Raw genomic sequence first — 23468 nt, forward strand, 5'->3', positions numbered from 1 at the left:
CTAATGTTTGGTGATGTCACCATGTCCCTTGCAGGGATCCTTTGACATGAGCACATTATCAATGTTTTTGGGCACATTGCATCATGCCACATGACAATAGCAGTACACATGGAGCCATAAGAAAATCTGTCATTAACAAGCATTAAAAACAACCAGTCAGCTTGTAATCTCTTCCTCCATTTCTCCCATGATAGAAGAAAAGGAACGGTCATCAAAAGCAAACAGCAGCTACAATGAAGCAGCACTGAGAGCTCACTTCGCGCTCAGAAAAGATTACTATTGCTCTTCCTCATGGTTGGTAGGTCTGGACACTTTAGAGCACATTTCCAAAAGTTAAAACCTATAAAAATGATCCCTGAAAGTATAGTCTTAACCATAACAGCCTAGCATTTTTACTGCTGTGGGAAGGAGAGTCTTTTTAATATAATGGAGATTTTTAAAATGATCTCACAGTTGAACATATCTTGAAGATAGTAAGAAACTATGCTGCCTTTAAAATGTGGACCAACGATGGACTCAGCTTTTCTTACAGAATGTATTCTTCTATGATTGTGCACTCACTTGCTCATCTGCATATTTAAGATACTCTGGCCAACCAGGAAGCACCTCTGAAACAGCCGAGACACAGCTTAAAGCAGCAACAACAGCCTCAGCTAATAACGGACTATGCACACAGAATGTCAGGATCACAAAACCAAACATATGTTATAGAGAAAAACAAAGTCTAAACACGTGCTTTTCTGGCATGGTGACAATTCTGCTTGGTAGATCACTAACGATCATGTTATATTTGCTGTGGGATGGGTGCTTTTGTTTCTGTTCCTCTACTGTTAGTTCATTTTACGCTGGGGGGATGTTCGATGCAACAGAACCTCATATGTAGGCTGGTATTTGAAGAGTAATAAGAGCGATAGATTACATAATATTAATGTAACAAAGATACTACCTTTTATATCTTTCTTTTATGACAAAAATGAGTAAACATGGGGAATAAACACGACAAATGACATACAAACCACCTCCTGCTTGCTTTTGGGTGTAATTTGTAATAAAACCATAAAGATATTCAAATGAACCATGTTAGTTTCACTGCTAGCCTTCATTTGGCATGGATTTCCTCTAAATGGTTTTCATATTAAAAAAAAGGGGGTTCCCCGAAATATGTACTGAAATGTTGCAACTACTCCACCTTACATCACAAATGCTTCCAAAATAATGTGTCCTCTGCTCCCCGGAAGGCTTCCCATCACGCCACAGCAGGTATGGACATCGGAAGCCTGGCATTAATTGGTTGCCGGCTGATGACATCAAACGCAGCCATGCACATTGAATGATTGCAATGGTGTAACCATCAATTGCTTTACTGTGAACATGTGTAGAATCTTTCAGAGCTTTGTGCAAGCGTGCATTTACCTGAGCTGCGGACACCCCTTTCCGGGTGTCCGCAAATGCACAGAAGTACCTGAACATCGGATTGGCAACCATCGAATCCTCGCAATTTAGTGGAAAAGGGTACTTTGATCGAATTGGAAAGACTGTTGATTGGTAGCCATCGACCTCAAACGTCCATCCCTATGTCTTGTGAGCATGTACATAAATAGGTTGTGAAACAGAGGGTCTAATTCAGAGTTGTACGCAAACGCAGCCGTTTCCATACAACTGTGATGTTTGGTGATCTGTGACTGCGAGATTGCTCGCAGGGCCCCCTAAGCCTCAACATGGATTCACATGCTGTGGCCAAAATGGTGTTATCCCACCCCTGTTTTGTAGGCTTGCCGAGGCCAGGGTCTGCGTCCTCCAGTGCAGAATTCCTGGTCTTGGCAGAGTGAAACCCCAGGCCATCCTGAGTAACCTGGTTGCTCAGATGGGCGATGTTCACGCAAGTGATCTAATGGCTGCTACTGCTTGCCGTACAACTTATAATCAGACCTAGAAACTCAGCACTTACACTGGACCAGGGCCATAACTAGGGGTCTGCGATCGGTGCTGCCCTGCAGTCAGTATTGCTGCAGCAGTGCCACCTGGAGTGCCCTTTGGATGCTTCAGGCAGGAGCCCTACAGTACGTACAACAGCTCGAAGCGTCCTCAGGGTGCTTCTGCATCCAAAGAGACAGCATCGGATCAATTGCGTAAACATCAACTGAGTACTCAGGATGGCCAGGCTGTTTGCGCTGCTGGGGCCAGGAAATTTGCATCAGACGATGCAGAGCCTGGCCTCGCCACTCCCAGAAAATAGAGGTACAACTTCCTGTTTTAGTGAAATCTACCCACCCCACACGTCTGCAGACTGTCCATCAGACTTGCGTCACAGAGGACACTGCGTGCGATCACACATGCGCCCACCATCGTAGACGTACATAAACCATTTGCTTTATGTACATCTTTGAATCAAGTCCTGCATACAGAGCAGTGGACATGATGCCGTGACAGAGGGTTGGACTGTCCAGCAGGGGCACAGGGGAAACCCTCGGCGGGCCCCACCTTCTCTTCTAGGGATCAGGTTCCAGATTGTGCACTTGAATGATAGATTACGCACATGTTGCCTTATAGTGCACAGGACTATGGTGTTTTTTCTGCATTACTGTTATTAATCTGGTACATTATTAAGCATGAACAAGCAGTTTTTACTATAAAATGATTAGCCAAGCCTCTGTGGCAGCTGGCCACCCCCCCCCCTCTGGAGACTGTCCACATCCTAAAATACAGTCCCCTACCATTGCAGTTCCCCGGTGGGCCCTTCATGCCCAAGGCAGACACTGCCGCGACAGGAGACTCGGGTGTATGGATGCAGTAGAGGGGGACACTGCCGTGACAGGAGTGCCAGGTGCCTATGTGCAGAGAAGGGGACAATGCCATGAGTCGGGACAGTTTTGCTTTTATTTTTTTGTGCTGGAGCTCAGAGCAGAGAGCTGCAGTGTTACATGGAGCACCACCTGCTGGCCATTCATGCAGAACTGCACTTGCCATATAGTGTTAAGAATACTTCCAGTTTGAAGTGACAATCCCCAAATAAGCTTCACTTGAAAATATTTTGAAGATATAAAGCCAGCTCAGTAATAGGGATAAATCACTACTAATGTGCCTGAATTTGCCACACAACAGGAATGGACATCAGAAAGCAATGATCCACAATCATCAATATTTTTTTTGTTCCCTCCAATTGACAGTCCTTTTCAATTTGATTCTGTAGAAGTGGAAACCATCGGCCCCTTTGTTCCGATGGCTTGTTCCTAATGTTTGGTGATGTCACCATGTCCCTTGCAGGGATCCTTTGACATGAGCACATTATCAATGTTTTTGGGCACATTGCATCATGCCACATGACAATAGCAGTACACATGGAGCCATAAGAAAATCTGTCATTAACAAGCATTAAAAACAACCACTCAGCTTGTAATCTCTTCCTCCATTTCTCCCATGATAGAAGAAAAGGAACGGTCATCAAAAGCAAACAGCAGCTACAATGAAGCAGCACTGAGAGCTCACTTCGCGCTCAGAAAAGATTACTATTGCTCTTCCTCATGGTTGGTAGGTCTGGACACTTTAGAGCACATTTCCAAAAGTTAAAAACTATAGAAATGATCCCTGAAAGTATAGTCTTAACCATAACAGCCTAGCATTTTTACTGCTGTGGGAAGGAGAGTCTTTTTAATATAATGGAGATTTTTAAAATGATCTCACAGTTGAACATATCTTGAATATATCAGATAGTAAGAAACTATGCTGCCTTTAAAATGTGGACCAACGATGGACTCAGCTTTTCTTACAGAATGTATTCTTCTATGATTGTGCACTCACTTGCTCATCTGCATATTTAAGATACTCTGGCCAACCAGGAAGCACCTCTGAAACAGCCGAGACACAGCTTAAAGCAGCAACAACAGCCTCAGCTAATAACGGACTATGCACACAGAATGTCAGGATCACAAAACCAAACATATGTTATAGAGAAAAACAAAGTCTAAACACGTGCTTTTCTGGCATGGTGACAATTCTGCTTGGTAGATCACTAACGATCATGTTATATTTGCTGTGGGATGGGTGCTTTTGTTTCTGTTCCTCTACTGTTAGTTCATTTTACGCTGGGGGGATGTTCGATGCAACAGAACCTCATATGTAGGCTGGTATTTGAAGAGTAATAAGAGCGATAGATTACATAATATTAATGTAACAAAGATACTACCTTTTATATCTTTCTTTTATGACAAAAATGAGTAAACATGGGGAATAAACACGACAAATGACATACAAACCACCTCCTGCTTGCTTTTGGGTGTAATTTGTAAGAAAACCATAAAGATATTCAAATGAACCATGTTAGTTTCACTGCTAGCCTTCATTTGGCATGGATTTCCTCTAAATGGTTTTAATATTAAAAAAAAGGGGGTTCCCCGAAATATGTACTGAAATGTTGCAACTACTCCACCTTACATCACAAATGCTTCCAAAATAATGTGTCCTCTGCTCCCCGGAAGGCTTCCCATCACGCCACAGCAGGTATGGACATCGGAAGCCTGGCATTAATTGGTTGCCGGCTGATGACATCAAACGCAGCCATGCACATTGAATGATTGCAATGGTGTAACCATCAATTGCTTTACTGTGAACATGTGTAGAATCTTTCAGAGCTTTGTGCAAGCGTGCATTTACCTGAGCTGCGGACACCCCTTTCCGGGTGTCCGCAAATGCACAGAAGTACCTGAACATCGGATTGGCAACCATCGAATCCTCGCAATTTAGTGGAAAAGGGTACTTTGATCGAATTGGAAAGACTGTTGATTGGTAGCCATCGACCTCAAACGTCCATCCCTATGTCTTGTGAGCATGTACATAAATAGGTTGTGAAACAGAGGGTCTAATTCAGAGTTGTACGCAAACGCAGCCGTTTCCATACAACTGTGATGTTTGGTGATCTGTGACTGCGAGATTGCTCGCAGGGCCCCCTAAGCCTCAACATGGATTCACATGCTGTGGCCAAAATGGTGTTATCCCACCCCTGTTTTGTAGGCTTGCCGAGGCCAGGGTCTGCGTCCTCCAGTGCAGAATTCCTGGTCTTGGCAGAGTGAAACCCCAGGCCATCCTGAGTAACCTGGTTGCTCAGATGGGCGATGTTCACGCAAGTGATCTAATGGCTGCTACTGCTTGCCGTACAACTTATAATCAGACCTAGAAACTCAGCACTTACACTGGACCAGGGCCATAACTAGGGGTCTGCGATCGGTGCTGCCCTGCAGTCAGTATTGCTGCAGCAGTGCCACCTGGAGTGCCCTTTGGATGCTTCAGGCAGGAGCCCTACAGTACGTACAACAGCTCGAAGCGTCCTCAGGGTGCTTCTGCATCCAAAGAGACAGCATCGGATCAATTGCGTAAACATCAACCGAGTACTCAGGATGGCCAGGCTGTTTGCGCTGCTGGGGCCAGGAAATTTGCATCAGACGATGCAGAGCCTGGCCTCGCCACTCCCAGAAAATAGAGGTACAACTTCCTGTTTTAGTGAAATCTACCCACCCCACACGTCTGCAGACTGTCCATCAGACTTGCGTCACAGAGGACACTGCGTGCGATCACACATGCGCCCACCATCGTAGACGTACATAAACCATTTGCTTTATGTACATCTTTGAATCAAGTCCTGCATACAGAGCAGTGGACATGATGCCGTGACAGAGGGTTGGACTGTCCAGCAGGGGCACAGGGGAAACCCTCGGCGGGCCCCACCTTCTCTTCTAGGGATCAGGTTCCAGATTGTGCACTTGAATGATAGATTACGCACATGTTGCCTTATAGTGCACAGGACTATGGTGTTTTTTCTGCATTACGGTTATTAATCTGGTACATTATTAAGCATGAACAAGCAGTTTTTACTATAAAATGATTAGCCAAGCCTCTGTGGCAGCTGGCCACCCCCCCCCCCCCCCCCCCCCTCTGGAGACTGTCCACATCCTAAAATACGGTCCCCTACCATTGCAGTTCCCCGGTGGGCCCTTCATGCCCAAGGCAGACACTGCCGCGACAGGAGACTCGGGTGTATGGATGCAGTAGAGGGGGACACTGCCGTGACAGGAGTGCCAGGTGCCTATGTGCAGAGAAGGGGACAATGCCATGAGTCGTGACAGTTTTGCTTTTATTTTTTTGTGCTGGAGCTCAGAGCAGAGAGCTGCAGTGTTACATGGAGCACCACCTGCTGGCCATTCATGCAGAACTGCACTTGCCATATAGTGTTAAGAATACTTCCAGTTTGAAGTGACAATCCCCAAATAAGCTTCACTTGAAAATATTTTGAAGATATAAAGCCAGCTCAGTAATAGGGATAAATCACTACTAATGTGCCTGAATTTGCCACACAACAGGAATGGACATCAGAAAGCAATGATCCACAATCATCAATATTTTTTTTGTTCCCTCCAATTGACAGTCCTTTTCAATTTGATTCTGTAGAAGTGGAAACCATCGGCCCCTTTGTTCCGATGGCTTGTTCCTAATGTTTGGTGATGTCACCATGTCCCTTGCAGGGATCCTTTGACATGAGCACATTATCAATGTTTTTGGGCACATTGCATCATGCCACATGACAATAGCAGTACACATGGAGCCATAAGAAAATCTGTCATTAACAAGCATTAAAAACAACCAGTCAGCTTGTAATCTCTTCCTCCATTTCTCCCATGATAGAAGAAAAGGAACGGTCATCAAAAGCAAACAGCAGCTACAATGAAGCAGCACTGAGAGCTCACTTCGCGCTCAGAAAAGATTACTATTGCTCTTCCTCATGGTTGGTAGGTCTGGACACTTTAGAGCACATTTCCAAAAGTTAAAAACTATAGAAATGATCCCTGAAAGTATAGTCTTAACCATAACAGCCTAGCATTTTTACTGCTGTGGGAAGGAGAGTCTTTTTAATATAATGGAGATTTTTAAAATGATCTCACAGTTGAACATATCTTGAAGATAGTAAGAAACTATGCTGCCTTTAAAATGTGGACCAACGATGGACTCAGCTTTTCTTACAGAATGTATTCTTCTATGATTGTGCACTCACTTGCTCATCTGCATATTTAAGATACTCTGGCCAACCAGGAAGCACCTCTGAAACAGCCGAGACACAGCTTAAAGCAGCAACAACAGCCTCAGCTAATAACGGACTATGCACACAGAATGTCAGGATCACAAAACCAAACATATGTTATAGAGAAAAACAAAGTCTAAACACGTGCTTTTCTGGCATGGTGACAATTCTGCTTGGTAGATCACTAACGATCATGTTATATTTGCTGTGGGATGGGTGCTTTTGTTTCTGTTCCTCTACTGTTAGTTCATTTTACGCTGGGGGGATGTTCGATGCAACAGAACCTCATATGTAGGCTGGTATTTGAAGAGTAATAAGAGCGATAGATTACATAATATTAATGTAACAAAGATACTACCTTTTATATCTTTCTTTTATGACAAAAATGAGTAAACATGGGGAATAAACACGACAAATGACATACAAACCACCTCCTGCTTGCTTTTGGGTGTAATTTGTAAGAAAACCATAAAGATATTCAAATGAACCATGTTAGTTTCACTGCTAGCCTTCATTTGGCATGGATTTCCTCTAAATGGTTTTAATATTAAAAAAAAGGGGGTTCCCCGAAATATGTACTGAAATGTTGCAACTACTCCACCTTACATCACAAATGCTTCCAAAATAATGTGTCCTCTGCTCCCCGGAAGGCTTCCCATCACGCCACAGCAGGTATGGACATCGGAAGCCTGGCATTAATTGGTTGCCGGCTGATGACATCAAACGCAGCCATGCACATTGAATGATTGCAATGGTGTAACCATCAATTGCTTTACTGTGAACATGTGTAGAATCTTTCAGAGCTTTGTGCAAGCGTGCATTTACCTGAGCTGCGGACACCCCTTTCCGGGTGTCCGCAAATGCACAGAAGTACCTGAACATCGGATTGGCAACCATCGAATCCTCGCAATTTAGTGGAAAAGGGTACTTTGATCGAATTGGAAAGACTGTTGATTGGTAGCCATCGACCTCAAACGTCCATCCCTATGTCTTGTGAGCATGTACATAAATAGGTTGTGAAACAGAGGGTCTAATTCAGAGTTGTACGCAAACGCAGCCGTTTCCATACAACTGTTATGTTTGGTGATCTGTGACTGCGAGATTGCTCGCAGGGCCCCCTAAGCCTCAACATGATTCACATGCTGTGGCCAAAATGGTGTTATCCCACCCCTGTTTTGTAGGCTTGCCGAGGCCAGGGTCTGCGTCCTCCAGTGCAGAATTCCTGGTCTTGGCAGAGTGAAACCCCAGGCCATCCTGAGTAACCTGGTTGCTCAGATGGGCGATGTTCACGCAAGTGATCTAATGGCTGCTACTGCTTGCCGTACAACTTATAATGAGACCTAGAAACTTAGCACTTACACTGGACCAGGGCCATAACTAGGGGTCTGCGATCGGTGCTGCCCTGCAGTCAGTATTGCTGCAGCAGTGCCACCTGGAGTGCCCTTTGGATGCTTCAGGCAGGAGCCCTACAGTACGTACAACAGCTCGAAGCGTCCTCAGGGTGCTTCTGCATCCAAAGAGACAGCATCGGATCAATTGCGTAAACATCAACCGAGTACTCAGGATGGCCAGGCTGTTTGCGCTGCTGGGGCCAGGAAATTTGCATCAGACGATGCAGAGCCTGGCCTCGCCACTCCCAGAAAATAGAGGTACAACTTCCTGTTTTAGTGAAATCTACCCACCCCACACGTCTGCAGACTGTCCATCAGACTTGCGTCACAGAGGACACTGCGTGCGATCACACATGCGCCCACCATCGTAGACGTACATAAACCATTTGCTTTATGTACATCTTTGAATCAAGTCCTGCATACAGAGCAGTGGACATGATGCCGTGACAGAGGGTTGGACTGTCCAGCAGGGGCACAGGGGAAACCCTCGGCGGGCCCCACCTTCTCTTCTAGGGATCAGGTTCCAGATTGTGCACTTGAATGATAGATTACGCACATGTTGCCTTATAGTGCACAGGACTATGGTGTTCTTTCTGCATTACTGTTATTAATCTGGTACATTATTAAGCATGAACAAGCAGTTTTTACTATAAAATGATTAGCCAAGCCTCTGTGGCAGCTGGCCACCCCCCCCCCCCCCCCCCTCTGGAGACTGTCCACATCCTAAAATACGGTCCCCTACCATTGCAGTTCCCCGGTGGGCCCTTCATGCCCAAGGCAGACACTGCCGCGACAGGAGACTCGGGTGTATGGATGCAGTAGAGGGGGACACTGCCGTGACAGGAGTGCCAGGTGCCTATGTGCAGAGAAGGGGACAATGCCATGAGTCGTGACAGTTTTGCTTTTATTTTTTTGTGCTGGAGCTCAGAGCAGAGAGCTGCAGTGTTACATGGAGCACCACCTGCTGGCCATTCATGCAGAACTGCACTTGCCATATAGTGTTAAGAATACTTCCAGTTTGAAGTGACAATCCCCAAATAAGCTTCACTTGAAAATATTTTGAAGATATAAAGCCAGCTCAGTAATAGGGATAAATCACTACTAATGTGCCTGAATTTGCCACACAACAGGAATGGACATCAGAAAGCAATGATCCACAATCATCAATATTTTTTTTGTTCCCTCCAATTGACAGTCCTTTTCAATTTGATTCTGTAGAAGTGGAAACCATCGGCCCCTTTGTTCCGATGGCTTGTTCCTAATGTTTGGTGATGTCACCATGTCCCTTGCAGGGATCCTTTGACATGAGCACATTATCAATGTTTTTGGGCACATTGCATCATGCCACATGACAATAGCAGTACACATGGAGCCATAAGAAAATCTGTCATTAACAAGCATTAAAAACAACCACTCAGCTTGTAATCTCTTCCTCCATTTCTCCCATGATAGAAGAAAAGGAACGGTCATCAAAAGCAAACAGCAGCTACAATGAAGCAGCACTGAGAGCTCACTTCGCGCTCAGAAAAGATTACTATTGCTCTTCCTCATGGTTGGTAGGTCTGGACACTTTAGAGCACATTTCCAAAAGTTAAAAACTATAGAAATGATCCCTGAAAGTATAGTCTTAACCATAACAGCCTAGCATTTTTACTGCTGTGGGAAGGAGAGTCTTTTTAATATAATGGAGATTTTTAAAATGATCTCACAGTTGAACATATCTTGAAGATAGTAAGAAACTATGCTGCCTTTAAAATGTGGACCAACGATGGACTCAGCTTTTCTTACAGAATGTATTCTTCTATGATTGTGCACTCACTTGCTCATCTGCATATTTAAGATACTCTGGCCAACCAGGAAGCACCTCTGAAACAGCCGAGACACAGCTTAAAGCAGCAACAACAGCCTCAGCTAATAACGGACTATGCACACAGAATGTCAGGATCACAAAACCAAACATATGTTATAGAGAAAAACAAAGTCTAAACACGTGCTTTTCTGGCATGGTGACAATTCTGCTTGGTAGATCACTAACGATCATGTTATATTTGCTGTGGGATGGGTGCTTTTGTTTCTGTTCCTCTACTGTTAGTTCATTTTACGCTGGGGGGATGTTCGATGCAACAGAACCTCATATGTAGGCTGGTATTTGAAGAGTAATAAGAGCGATAGATTACATAATATTAATGTAACAAAGATACTACCTTTTATATCTTTCTTTTATGACAAAAATGAGTAAACATGGGGAATAAACACGACAAATGACATACAAACCACCTCCTGCTTGCTTTTGGGTGTAATTTGTAAGAAAACCATAAAGATATTCAAATGAACCATATTAGTTTCACTGCTAGCCTTCATTTGGCATGGATTTCCTCTAAATGGTTTTAATATTAAAAAAAAGGGGGTTCCCCGAAATATGTACTGAAATGTTGCAACTACTCCACCTTACATCACAAATGCTTCCAAAATAATGTGTCCTCTGCTCCCCGGAAGGCTTCCCATCACGCCACAGCAGGTATGGACATCGGAAGCCTGGCATTAATTGGTTGCCGGCTGATGACATCAAACGCAGCCATGCACATTGAATGATTGCAATGGTGTAACCATCAATTGCTTTACTGTGAACATGTGTAGAATCTTTCAGAGCTTTGTGCAAGCGTGCATTTACCTGAGCTGCGGACACCCCTTTCCGGGTGTCCGCAAATGCACAGAAGTACCTGAACATCGGATTGGCAACCATCGAATCCTCGCAATTTAGTGGAAAAGGGTACTTTGATCGAATTGGAAAGACTGTTGATTGGTAGCCATCGACCTCAAACGTCCATCCCTATGTCTTGTGAGCATGTACATAAATAGGTTGTGAAACAGAGGGTCTAATTCAGAGTTGTACGCAAACGCAGCCGTTTCCATACAACTGTGATGTTTGGTGATCTGTGACTGCGAGATTGCTCGCAGGGCCCCCTAAGCCTCAACATGATTCACATGCTGTGGCCAAAATGGTGTTATCCCACCCCTGTTTTGTAGGCTTGCCGAGGCCAGGGTCTGCGTCCTCCAGTGCAGAATTCCTGGTCTTGGCAGAGTGAAACCCCAGGCCATCCTGAGTAACCTGGTTGCTCAGATGGGCGATGTTCACGCAAGTGATCTAATGGCTGCTACTGCTTGCCGTACAACTTATAATCAGACCTAGAAACTCAGCACTTACACTGGACCAGGGCCATAACTAGGGGTCTGCGATCGGTGCTGCCCTGCAGTCAGTATTGCTGCAGCAGTGCCACCTGGAGTGCCCTTTGGATGCTTCAGGCAGGAGCCCTACAGTACGTACAACAGCTCGAAGCGTCCTCAGGGTGCTTCTGCATCCAAAGAGACAGCATCGGATCAATTGCGTAAACATCAACCGAGTACTCAGGATGGCCAGGCTGTTTGCGCTGCTGGGGCCAGGAAATTTGCATCAGACGATGCAGAGCCTGGCCTCGCCACTCCCAGAAAATAGAGGTACAACTTCCTGTTTTAGTGAAATCTACCCACCCCACACGTCTGCAGACTGTCCATCAGACTTGCGTCACAGAGGACACTGCGTGCGATCACACATGCGCCCACCATCGTAGACGTACATAAACCATTTGCTTTATGTACATCTTTGAATCAAGTCCTGCATACAGAGCAGTGGACATGATGCCGTGACAGAGGGTTGGACTGTCCAGCAGGGGCACAGGGGAAACCCTCGGCGGGCCCCACCTTCTCTTCTAGGGATCAGGTTCCAGATTGTGCACTTGAATGATAGATTACGCACATGTTGCCTTATAGTGCACAGGACTATGGTGTTTTTTCTGCATTACTGTTATTAATCTGGTACATTATTAAGCATGAACAAGCAGTTTTTACTATAAAATGATTAGCCAAGCCTCTGTGGCAGCTGGCCACCCCCCCCCTCTGGAGACTGTCCACATCCTAAAATACGGTCCCCTACCATTGCAGTTCCCCGGTGGGCCCTTCATGCCCAAGGCAGACACTGCCGCGACAGGAGACTCGGGTGTATGGATGCAGTAGAGGGGGACACTGCCGTGACAGGAGTGCCAGGTGCCTATGTGCAGAGAAGGGGACAATGCCATGAGTCGTGACAGTTTTGCTTTTATTTTTTTGTGCTGGAGCTCAGAGCAGAGAGCTGCAGTGTTACATGGAGCACCACCTGCTGGCCATTCATGCAGAACTGCACTTGCCATATAGTGTTAAGAATACTTCCAGTTTGAAGTGACAATCCCCAAATAAGCTTCACTTGAAAATATTTTGAAGATATAAAGCCAGCTCAGTAATAGGGATAAATCACTACTAATGTGCCTGAATTTGCCACACAACAGGAATGGACATCAGAAAGCAATGATCCACAATCATCAATATTTTTTTTGTTCCCTCCAATTGACAGTCCTTTTCAATTTGATTCTGTAGAAGTGGAAACCATCGGCCCCTTTGTTCCGATGGCTTGTTCCTAATGTTTGGTGATGTCACCATGTCCCTTGCAGGGATCCTTTGACATGAGCACATTATCAATGTTTTTGGGCACATCGCATCATGCCACATGACAATAGCAGTACACATGGAGCCATAAGAAAATCTGTCATTAACAAGCATTAAAAACAACCACTCAGCTTGTAATCTCTTCCTCCATTTCTCCCATGATAGAAGAAAAGGAACGGTCATCAAAAGCAAACAGCAGCTACAATGAAGCAGCACTGAGAGCTCACTTCGCGCTCAGAAAAGATTACTATTGCTCTTCCTCATGGTTGGTAGGTCTGGACACTTTAGAGCACATTTCCAAAAGTTAAAAACTATAGAAATGATCCCTGAAAGTATAGTCTTAACCATAACAGCCTAGCATTTTTACTGCTGTGGGAAGGAGAGTCTTTTTAATATAATGGAGATTTTTAAAATGATCTCACAGTTGAACATATCTTGAAGATAGTAAGAAACTATGCTGCCTTTAAAATGTGGACCAACGATGGACTCAGCTTTTCTTACAGAATGTATTCTTCTATGATTGTGCACTCACTTGCTCATCTGCATATTTAAGATACTCTGGCCAACCAGGAAGCACCTCTGAAACAGCCGAGACACAGCTTAAAGCAGCAACAACAGCCTCAGCTAATAACGGACTATGCACACAGAATGTCAGGATCACAAAACCAAACATATGTTATAGAGAAAAACAAAGTCTAAACACGTGCTTTTCTGGCATGGTGACAATTCTGCTTGGTAGATCACTAACGATCATGTTATATTTGCTGTGGGATGGGTGCTTTTGTTTCTGTTCCTCTACTGTTAGTTCATTTTACGCTGGGGGGATGTTCGATGCAACAGAACCTCATATGTAGGCTGGTATTTGAAGAGTAATAAGAGCGATAGATTACATAATATTAATGTAACAAAGATACTACCTTTTATATCTTTCTTTTATGACAAAAATGAGTAAACATGGGGAATAAACACGACAAATGACATACAAACCACCTCCTGCTTGCTTTTGGGTGTAATTTGTAAGAAAACCATAAAGATATTCAAATGAACCATGTTAGTTTCACTGCTAGCCTTCATTTGGCATGGATTTCCTCTAAATGGTTTTAATATTAAAAAAAAGGGGGTTCCCCGAAATATGTACTGAAATGTTGCAACTACTCCACCTTACATCACAAATGCTTCCAAAATAATGTGTCCTCTGCTCCCCGGAAGGCTTCCCATCACGCCACAGCAGGTATGGACATCGGAAGCCTGGCATTAATTGGTTGCCGGCTGATGACATCAAACGCAGCCATGCACATTGAATGATTGCAATGGTGTAACCATCAATTGCTTTACTGTGAACATGTGTAGAATCTTTCAGAGCTTTGTGCAAGCGTGCATTTACCTGAGCTGCGGACACCCCTTTCCGGGTGTCCGCAAATGCACAGAAGTACCTGAACATCGGATTGGCAACCATCGAATCCTCGCAATTTAGTGGAAAAGGGTACTTTGATCGAATTGGAAAGACTGTTGATTGGTAGCCATCGACCTCAAACGTCCATCCCTATGTCTTGTGAGCATGTACATAAATAGGTTGTGAAACAGAGGGTCTAATTCAGAGTTGTACGCAAACGCAGCCGTTTCCATACAACTGTGATGTTTGGTGATCTGTGACTGCGAGATTGCTCGCAGGGCCCCCTAAGCCTCAACATGGATTCACATGCTGTGGCCAAAATGGTGTTATCCCACCCCTGTTTTGTAGGCTTGCCGAGGCCAGGGTCTGCGTCCTCCAGTGCAGAATTCCTGGTCTTGGCAGAGTGAAACCCCAGGCCATCCTGAGTAACCTGGTTGCTCAGATGGGCGATGTTCACGCAAGTGATCTAATGGCTGCTACTGCTTGCCGTACAACTTATAATCAGACCTAGAAACTCAGCACTTACACTGGACCAGGGCCATAACTAGGGGTCTGCGATCGGTGCTGCCCTGCAGTCAGTATTGCTGCAGCAGTGCCACCTGGAGTGCCCTTTGGATGCTTCAGGCAGGAGCCCTACAGTACGTACAACAGCTCGAAGCGTCCTCAGGGTGCTTCTGCATCCAAAGAGACAGCATCGGATCAATTGCGTAAACATCAACCGAGTACTCAGGATGGCCAGGCTGTTTGCGCTGCTGGGGCCAGGAAATTTGCATCAGACGATGCAGAGCCTGGCCTCGCCACTCCCAGAAAATAGAGGTACAACTTCCTGTTTTAGTGAAATCTACCCACCCCACACGTCTGCAGACTGTCCATCAGACTTGCGTCACAGAGGACACTGCGTGCGATCACACATGCGCCCACCATCGTAGACGTACATAAACCATTTGCTTTATGTACATCTTTGAATCAAGTCCTGCATACAGAGCAGTGGACATGATGCCGTGACAGAGGGTTGGACTGTCCAGCAGGGGCACAGGGGAAACCCTCGGCGGGCCCCACCTTCTCTTCTAGGGATCAGGTTCCAGATTGTGCACTTGAATGATAGATTACGCACATGTTGCCTTATAGTGCACAGGACTATGGTGTTTTTTCTGCATTACTGTTATTAATCTGGTACATTATTAAGCATGAACAAGCAGTTTTTACTATAAAATGATTAGCCAAGCCTCTGTGGCAGCTGGCCACCCCCCCCTCTGGAGACTGTCCACATCCTAAAATACGGTCCCCTACCATTGCAGTTCCCCGGTGGGCCCTTCATGCCCAAGGCAGACACTGCCGCGACAGGAGACTCGGGTGTATGGATGCAGTAGAGGGGGACACTGCCGTGACAGGAGTGCCAGGTGCCTATGTGCAGAGAAGGGGACAATGCCATGAGTCGTGACAGTTTTGCTTTTATTTTTTTGTGCTGGAGCTCAGAGCAGAGAGCTGCAGTGTTACATGGAGCACCACCTGCTGGCCATTCATGCAGAACTGCACTTGCCATATAGTGTTAAGAATACTTCCAGTTTGAAGTGACAATCCCCAAATAAGCTTCACTTGAAAATATTTTGAAGATATAAAGCCAGCTCAGTAATAGGGATAAATCACTACTAATGTGCCTGAATTTGCCACACAACAGGAATGGACATCAGAACAATGATCCACAATCATCAATATTTTTTTTGTTCCCTCCAATTGACAGTCCTTTTCAATTTGATTCTGTAGAAGTGGAAACCATCGGCCCCTTTGTTCCGATGGCTTGTTCCTAATGTTTGGTGATGTCACCATGTCCCTTGCAGGGATCCTTTGACATGAGCACATTATCAATGTTTTTGGGCACATCACATCATGCCACATGACAATAGCAGTACACATGGAGCCATAAGAAAATCTGTCATTAACAAGCATTAAAAACAACCACTCAGCTTGTAATCTCTTCCTCCATTTCTCCCATGATAGAAGAAAAGGAACGGTCATCAAAAGCAAACAGCAGCTACAATGAAGCAGCACTGAGAGCTCACTTCGCGCTCAGAAAAGATTACTATTGCTCTTCCTCATGGTTGGTAGGTCTGGACACTTTAGAGCACATTTCCAAAAGTTAAAAACTATAGAAATGATCCCTGAAAGTATAGTCTTAACCATAACAGCCTAGCATTTTTACTGCTGTGGGAAGGAGAGTCTTTTTAATATAATGGAGATTTTTAAAATGATCTCACAGTTGAACAGATCTTGAAGATAGTAAGAAACTATGCTGCCTTTAAAATGTGGACCAACGATGGACTCAGCTTTTCTTACAGAATGTATTCTTCTATGATTGTGCACTCACTTGCTCATCTGCATATTTAAGATACTCTGGCCAACCAGGAAGCACCTCTGAAACAGCCGAGACACAGCTTAAAGCAGCAACAACAGCCTCAGCTAATAACGGACTATGCACACAGAATGTCAGGATCACAAAACCAAACATATGTTATAGAGAAAAACAAAGTCTAAACACGTGCTTTTCTGGCATGGTGACAATTCTGCGTGGTAGATCACTAACGATCATGTTATATTTGCTGTGGGATGGGTGCTTTTGTTTCTGTTCCTCTACTGTTGGTTCATTTTACGCTGGGGGGATGTTCGATGCAACAGAACCTCATATGTAGGCTGGTATTTGAAGAGTAATAAGAGCGATAGATTACATAATATTAATGTAACAAAGATACTACCTTTTATATCTTTCTTTTATGACAAAAATGAGTAAACATGGGGAATAAACACGACAAATGACATACAAACCACCTCCTGCTTGCTTTTGGGTGTAATTTGTAAGAAAACCATAAAGATATTCAAATGAACCATGTTAGTTTCACTGCTAGCCTTCATTTGGCATGGATTTCCTCTAAATGGTTTTAATATTAAAAAAAAGGGGGTTCCCTGAAATATGTACTGAAATGTTGCAACTACTCCACCTTACATCACAAATGCTTCCAAAATAATGTGTCCTCTGCTCCCCGGAAGGCTTCCCATCACGCCACAGCAGGTATGGACATCGGAAGCCTGGCATTAATTGGTTGCCGGCTGATGACATCAAACGCAGCCATGCACATTGAATGATTGCAATGGTGTAACCATCAATTGCTTTACTGTGAACATGTGTAGAATCTTTCAGAGCTTTGTGCAAGCGTGCATTTACCTGAGCTGCGGACACCCCTTTCCGGGTGTCCGCAAATGCACAGAAGTACCTGAACATCGGATTGGCAACCATCGAATCCTCGCAATTTAGTGGAAAAGGGTACTTTGATCGAATTGGAAAGACTGTTGATTGGTAGCCATCGACCTCAAACGTCCATCCCTATGTCTTGTGAGCATGTACATAAATAGGTTGTGAAACAGAGGGTCTAATTCAGAGTTGTACGCAAACGCAGCCGTTTCCATACAACTGTGATGTTTGGTGATCTGTGACTGCGAGATTGCTCGCAGGGCCCCCTAAGCCTCAACATGGATTCACATGCTGTGGCCAAAATGGTGTTATCCCACCCCTGTTTTGTAGGCTTGCCGAGGCCAGGGTCTGCGTCCTCCAGTGCAGAATTCCTGGTCTTGGCAGAGTGAAACCCCAGGCCATCCTGAGTAACCTGGTTGCTCAGATGGGCGATGTTCACGCAAGTGATCTAATGGCTGCTACTGCTTGCCGTACAACTTATAATCAGACCTAGAAACTCAGCACTTACACTGGACCAGGGCCATAACTAGGGGTCTGCGATCGGTGCTGCCCTGCAGTCAGTATTGCTGCAGCAGTGCCACCTGGAGTGCCCTTTGGATGCTTCAGGCAGGAGCCCTACAGTACGTACAACAGCTCGAAGCGTCCTCAGGGTGCTTCTGCATCCAAAGAGACAGCATCGGATCAATTGCGTAAACATCAACCGAGTACTCAGGATGGCCAGGCTGTTTGCGCTGCTGGGGCCAGGAAATTTGCATCAGACGATGCAGAGCCTGGCCTCGCCACTCCCAGAAAATAGAGGTACAACTTCCTGTTTTAGTGAAATCTACCCACCCCACACGTCTGCAGACTGTCCATCAGACTTGCGTCACAGAGGACACTGCGTGCGATCACACATGCGCCCACCATCGTAGACGTACATAAACCATTTGCTTTATGTACATCTTTGAATCAAGTCCTGCATACAGAGCAGTGGACATGATGCCGTGACAGAGGGTTGGACTGTCCAGCAGGGGCACAGGGGAAACCCTCGGCGGGCCCCACCTTCTCTTCTAGGGATCAGGTTCCAGATTGTGCACTTGAATGATAGATTACGCACATGTTGCCTTATAGTGCACAGGACTATGGTGTTTTTTCTGCATTACTGTTATTAATCTGGTACATTATTAAGCATGAACAAGCAGTTTTTACTATAAAATGATTAGCCAAGCCTCTGTGGCAGCTGGCCACCCCCCCCCCTCTGGAGACTGTCCACATCCTAAAATACGGTCCCCTACCATTGCAGTTCCCCGGTGGGCCCTTCATGCCCAAGGCAGACACTGCCGCGACAGGAGACTCGGGTGTATGGATGCAGTAGAGGGGGACACTGCCGTGACAGGAGTGCCAGGTGCCTATGTGCAGAGAAGGGGACAATGCCATGAGTCGTGACAGTTTTGCTTTTATTTTTTTGTGCTGGAGCTCAGAGCAGAGAGCTGCAGTGTTACATGGAGCACCACCTGCTGGCCTTTCATGCAGAACTGCACTTGCCATATAGTGTTAAGAATACTTCCAGTTTGAAGTGACAATCCCCAAATAAGCTTCACTTGAAAATATTTTGAAGATATAAAGCCAGCTCAGTAATAGGGATAAATCACTACTAATGTGCCTGAATTTGCCACACAACAGGAATGGACATCAGAAAGCAATGATCCACAATCATCAATATTTTTTTTGTTCCCTCCAATTGACAGTCCTTTTCAATTTGATTCTGTAGAAGTGGAAACCATCGGCCCCTTTGTTCCGATGGCTTGTTCCTAATGTTTGGTGATGTCACCATGTCCCTTGCAGGGATCCTTTGACATGAGCACATTATCAATGTTTTTGGGCACATCGCATCATGCCACATGACAATAGCAGTACACATGGAGCCATAAGAAAATCTGTCATTAACAAGCATTAAAAACAACCACTCAGCTTGTAATCTCTTCCTCCATTTCTCCCATGATAGAAGAAAAGGAACGGTCATCAAAAGCAAACAGCAGCTACAATGAAGCAGCACTGAGAGCTCACTTCGCGCTCAGAAAAGATTACTATTGCTCTTCCTCATGGTTGGTAGGTCTGGACACTTTAGAGCACATTTCCAAAAGTTAAAAACTATAGAAATGATCCCTGAAAGTATAGTCTTAACCATAACAGCCTAGCATTTTTACTGCTGTGGGAAGGAGAGTCTTTTTAATATAATGGAGATTTTTAAAATGATCTCACAGTTGAACATATCTTGAAGATAGTAAGAAACTATGCTGCCTTTAAAATGTGGACCAACGATGGACTCAGCTTTTCTTACAGAATGTATTCTTCTATGATTGTGCACTCACTTGCTCATCTGCATATTTAAGATACTCTGGCCAACCAGGAAGCACCTCTGAAACAGCCGAGACACAGCTTTAAAGCAGCAACAACAGCCTCAGCTAATAACGGACTATGCACACAGAATGTCAGGATCACAAAACCAAACATATGTTATAGAGAAAAACAAAGTCTAAACACGTGCTTTTCTGGCATGGTGACAATTCTGCTTGGTAGATCACTAACGATCATGTTATATTTGCTGTGGGATGGGTGCTTTTGTTTCTGTTCCTCTACTGTTAGTTCATTTTACGCTGGGGGGATGTTCGATGCAACAGAACCTCATATGTAGGCTGGTATTTGAAGAGTAATAAGAGCGATAGATTACATAATATTAATGTAACAAAGATACTACCTTTTATATCTTTCTTTTATGACAAAAATGAGTAAATATGGGGAATAAACACGACAAATGACATACAAACCACCTCCTGCTTGCTTTTGGGTGTAATTTGTAAGAAAACCATAAAGATATTCAAATGAACCATGTTAGTTTCACTGCTAGCCTTCATTTGGCATGGATTTCCTCTAAATGGTTTTAATATTAAAAAAAAGGGGGTTCCCCGAAATATGTACTGAAATGTTGCAACTACTCCACCTTACATCACAAATGCTTCCAAAATAATGTGTCCTCTGCTCCCCGGAAGGCTTCCCATCACGCCACAGCAGGTATGGACATCGGAAGCCTGGCATTAATTGGTTGCCGGCTGATGACATCAAACGCAGCCATGCACATTGAATGATTGCAATGGTGTAACCATCAATTGCTTTACTGTGAACATGTGTAGAATCTTTCAGAGCTTTGTGCAAGCGTGCATTTACCTGAGCTGCGGACACCCCTTTCCGGGTGTCCGCAAATGCACAGAAGTACCTGAACATCGGATTGGCAACCATCGAATCCTCGCAATTTAGTGGAAAAGGGTACTTTGATCGAATTGGAAAGACTGTTGATTGGTAGCCATCGACCTCAAACGTCCATCCCTATGTCTTGTGAGCATGTACATAAATAGGTTGTGAAACAGAGGGTCTAATTCAGAGTTGTACGCAAACGCAGCCGTTTCCATACAACTGTGATGTTTGGTGATCTGTGACTGCGAGATTGCTCGCAGGGCCCCCTAAGCCTCAACATGATTCACATGCTGTGGCCAAAATGGTGTTATCCCACCCCTGTTTTGTAGGCTTGCCGAGGCCAGGGTCTGCGTCCTCCAGTGCAGAATTCCTGGTCTTGGCAGAGTGAAACCCCAGGCCATCCTGAGTAACCTGGTTGCTCAGATGGGCGATGTTCACGCAAGTGATCTAATGGCTGCTACTGCTTGCCGTACAACTTATAATCAGACCTAGAAACTCAGCACTTACACTGGACCAGGGCCATAACTAGGGGTCTGCGATCGGTGCTGCCCTGCAGTCAGTATTGCTGCAGCAGTGCCACCTGGAGTGCCCTTTGGATGCTTCAGGCAGGAGCCCTACAGTACGTACAACAGCTCGAAGCGTCCTCAGGGTGCTTCTGCATCCAAAGAGACAGCATCGGATCAATTGCGTAAACATCAACCGAGTACTCAGGATGGCCAGGCTGTTTGCGCTGCTGGGGCCAGGAAATTTGCATCAGACGATGCAGAGCCTGGCCTCGCCACTCCCAGAAAATAGAGGTACAACTTCCTGTTTTAGTGAAATCTACCCACCCCACACGTCTGCAGACTGTCCATCAGACTTGCGTCACAGAGGACACTGCGTGCGATCACACATGCGCCCACCATCGTAGACGTACATAAACCATTTGCTTTATGTACATCTTTGAATCAAGTCCTGCATACAGAGCAGTGGACATGATGCCGTGACAGAGGGTTGGACTGTCCAGCAGGGGCACAGGGGAAACCCTCGGCGGGCCCCACCTTCTCTTCTAGGGATCAGGTTCCAGATTGTGCACTTGAATGATAGATTACGCACATGTTGCCTTATAGTGCACAGGACTATGGTGTTTTTTCTGCATTACTGTTATTAATCTGGTACATTATTAAGCATGAACAAGCAGTTTTTACTATAAAATGATTAGCCAAGCCTCTGTGGCAGCTGGCCACCCCCCCCCCCCCCTCTGGAGACTGTCCACATCCTAAAATACGGTCCCCTACCATTGCAGTTCCCCGGTGGGCCCTTCATGCCCAAGGCAGACACTGCCGCGACAGGAGACTCGGGTGTATGGATGCAGTAGAGGGGGACACTGCCGTGACAGGAGTGCCAGGTGCCTATGTGCAGAGAAGGGGACAATGCCATGAGTCGTGACAGTTTTGCTTTTATTTTTTTGTGCTGGAGCTCAGAGCAGAGAGCTGCAGTGTTACATGGAGCACCACCTGCTGGCCATTCATGCAGAACTGCACTTGCCATATAGTGTTAAGAATACTTCCAGTTTGAAGTGACAATCCCCAAATAAGCTTCACTTGAAAATATTTTGAAGATATAAAGCCAGCTCAGTAATAGGGATAAATCACTACTAATGTGCCTGAATTTGCCACACAACAGGAATGGACATCAGAAAGCAATGATCCACAATCATCAATATTTTTTTTGTTCCCTCCAATTGACAGTCCTTTTCAATTTGATTCTGTAGAAGTGGAAACCATCGGCCCCTTTGTTCCGATGGCTTGTTCCTAATGTTTGGTGATGTCACCATGTCCCTTGCAGGGATCCTTTGACATGAGCACATTATCAATGTTTTTGGGCACATCGCATCATGCCACATGACAATAGCAGTACACATGGAGCCATAAGAAAATCTGTCATTAACAAGCATTAAAAACAACCACTCAGCTTGTAATCTCTTCCTCCATTTCTCCCATGATAGAAGAAAAGGAACGGTCATCAAAAGCAAACAGCAGCTACAATGAAGCAGCACTGAGAGCTCACTTCGCGCTCAGAAAAGATTACTATTGCTCTTCCTCATGGTTGGTAGGTCTGGACACTTTAGAGCACATTTCCAAAAGTTAAAAACTATAGAAATGACCCCTGAAAGTATAGTCTTAACCATAACAGCCTAGCATTTTTACTGCTGTGGGAAGGAGAGTCTTTTTAATATAATGGAGATTTTTAAAATGATCTCACAGTTGAACATATCTTGAAGATAGTAAGAAACTATGCTGCCTTTAAAATGTGGACCAACGATGGACTCAGCTTTTCTTACAGAATGTATTCTTCTATGATTGTGCACTCACTTGCTCATCTGCATATTTAAGATACTCTGGCCAACCAGGAAGCACCTCTGAAACAGCCGAGACACAGCTTTAAAGCAGCAACAACAGCCTCAGCTAATAACGGACTATGCACACAGAATGTCAGGATCACAAAACCAAACATATGTTATAGAGAAAAACAAAGTCTAAACACGTGCTTTTCTGGCATGGTGACAATTCTGCTTGGTAGATCACTAACGATCATGTTATATTTGCTGTGGGATGGGTGCTTTTGTTTCTGTTCCTCTACTGTTAG

The 23468-nt window shown here is 44.9% G+C and overlaps 8 non-coding genes across 8 annotated transcripts; all 8 read right to left on the reverse strand.

Annotated features, from left to right (window-relative positions):
- Positions 1 to 151: 151 nt before the first annotated feature.
- On the reverse strand, positions 152 to 371 carry LOC135053050 (small nucleolar RNA U3). Its single transcript, XR_010242451.1, has one exon. It is a non-coding gene; the product is annotated as a small nucleolar RNA U3 (small nucleolar RNA).
- Positions 372 to 3381: 3010 nt separating this feature from the next.
- On the reverse strand, positions 3382 to 3601 carry LOC135052946 (small nucleolar RNA U3). The gene has a single exon (XR_010242366.1). It is a non-coding gene; the product is annotated as a small nucleolar RNA U3 (small nucleolar RNA).
- Positions 3602 to 6629: 3028 nt separating this feature from the next.
- LOC135052987 (small nucleolar RNA U3) lies at positions 6630 to 6849 on the reverse strand. Its single transcript, XR_010242401.1, has one exon. It is a non-coding gene; the product is annotated as a small nucleolar RNA U3 (small nucleolar RNA).
- A 3017-nt stretch (positions 6850 to 9866) lies between these two features.
- On the reverse strand, positions 9867 to 10086 carry LOC135052947 (small nucleolar RNA U3). Its single transcript, XR_010242367.1, has one exon. It is a non-coding gene; the product is annotated as a small nucleolar RNA U3 (small nucleolar RNA).
- Positions 10087 to 13094: 3008 nt separating this feature from the next.
- Positions 13095 to 13314, reverse strand: LOC135052948 (small nucleolar RNA U3). Its single transcript, XR_010242368.1, has one exon. It is a non-coding gene; the product is annotated as a small nucleolar RNA U3 (small nucleolar RNA).
- A 3006-nt stretch (positions 13315 to 16320) lies between these two features.
- LOC135052949 (small nucleolar RNA U3) lies at positions 16321 to 16540 on the reverse strand. The gene has a single exon (XR_010242369.1). It is a non-coding gene; the product is annotated as a small nucleolar RNA U3 (small nucleolar RNA).
- A 3010-nt stretch (positions 16541 to 19550) lies between these two features.
- On the reverse strand, positions 19551 to 19770 carry LOC135052950 (small nucleolar RNA U3). Its single transcript, XR_010242370.1, has one exon. It is a non-coding gene; the product is annotated as a small nucleolar RNA U3 (small nucleolar RNA).
- A 3014-nt stretch (positions 19771 to 22784) lies between these two features.
- On the reverse strand, positions 22785 to 23004 carry LOC135052958 (small nucleolar RNA U3). Its single transcript, XR_010242376.1, has one exon. It is a non-coding gene; the product is annotated as a small nucleolar RNA U3 (small nucleolar RNA).
- Between the last annotated feature and the right edge of the window lie 464 nt (positions 23005 to 23468).

This window comes from Pseudophryne corroboree, chromosome 2 (genome assembly GCF_028390025.1).
Source record: "Pseudophryne corroboree isolate aPseCor3 chromosome 2, aPseCor3.hap2, whole genome shotgun sequence".
NCBI lineage: Eukaryota > Metazoa > Chordata > Amphibia > Anura > Myobatrachidae > Pseudophryne > Pseudophryne corroboree.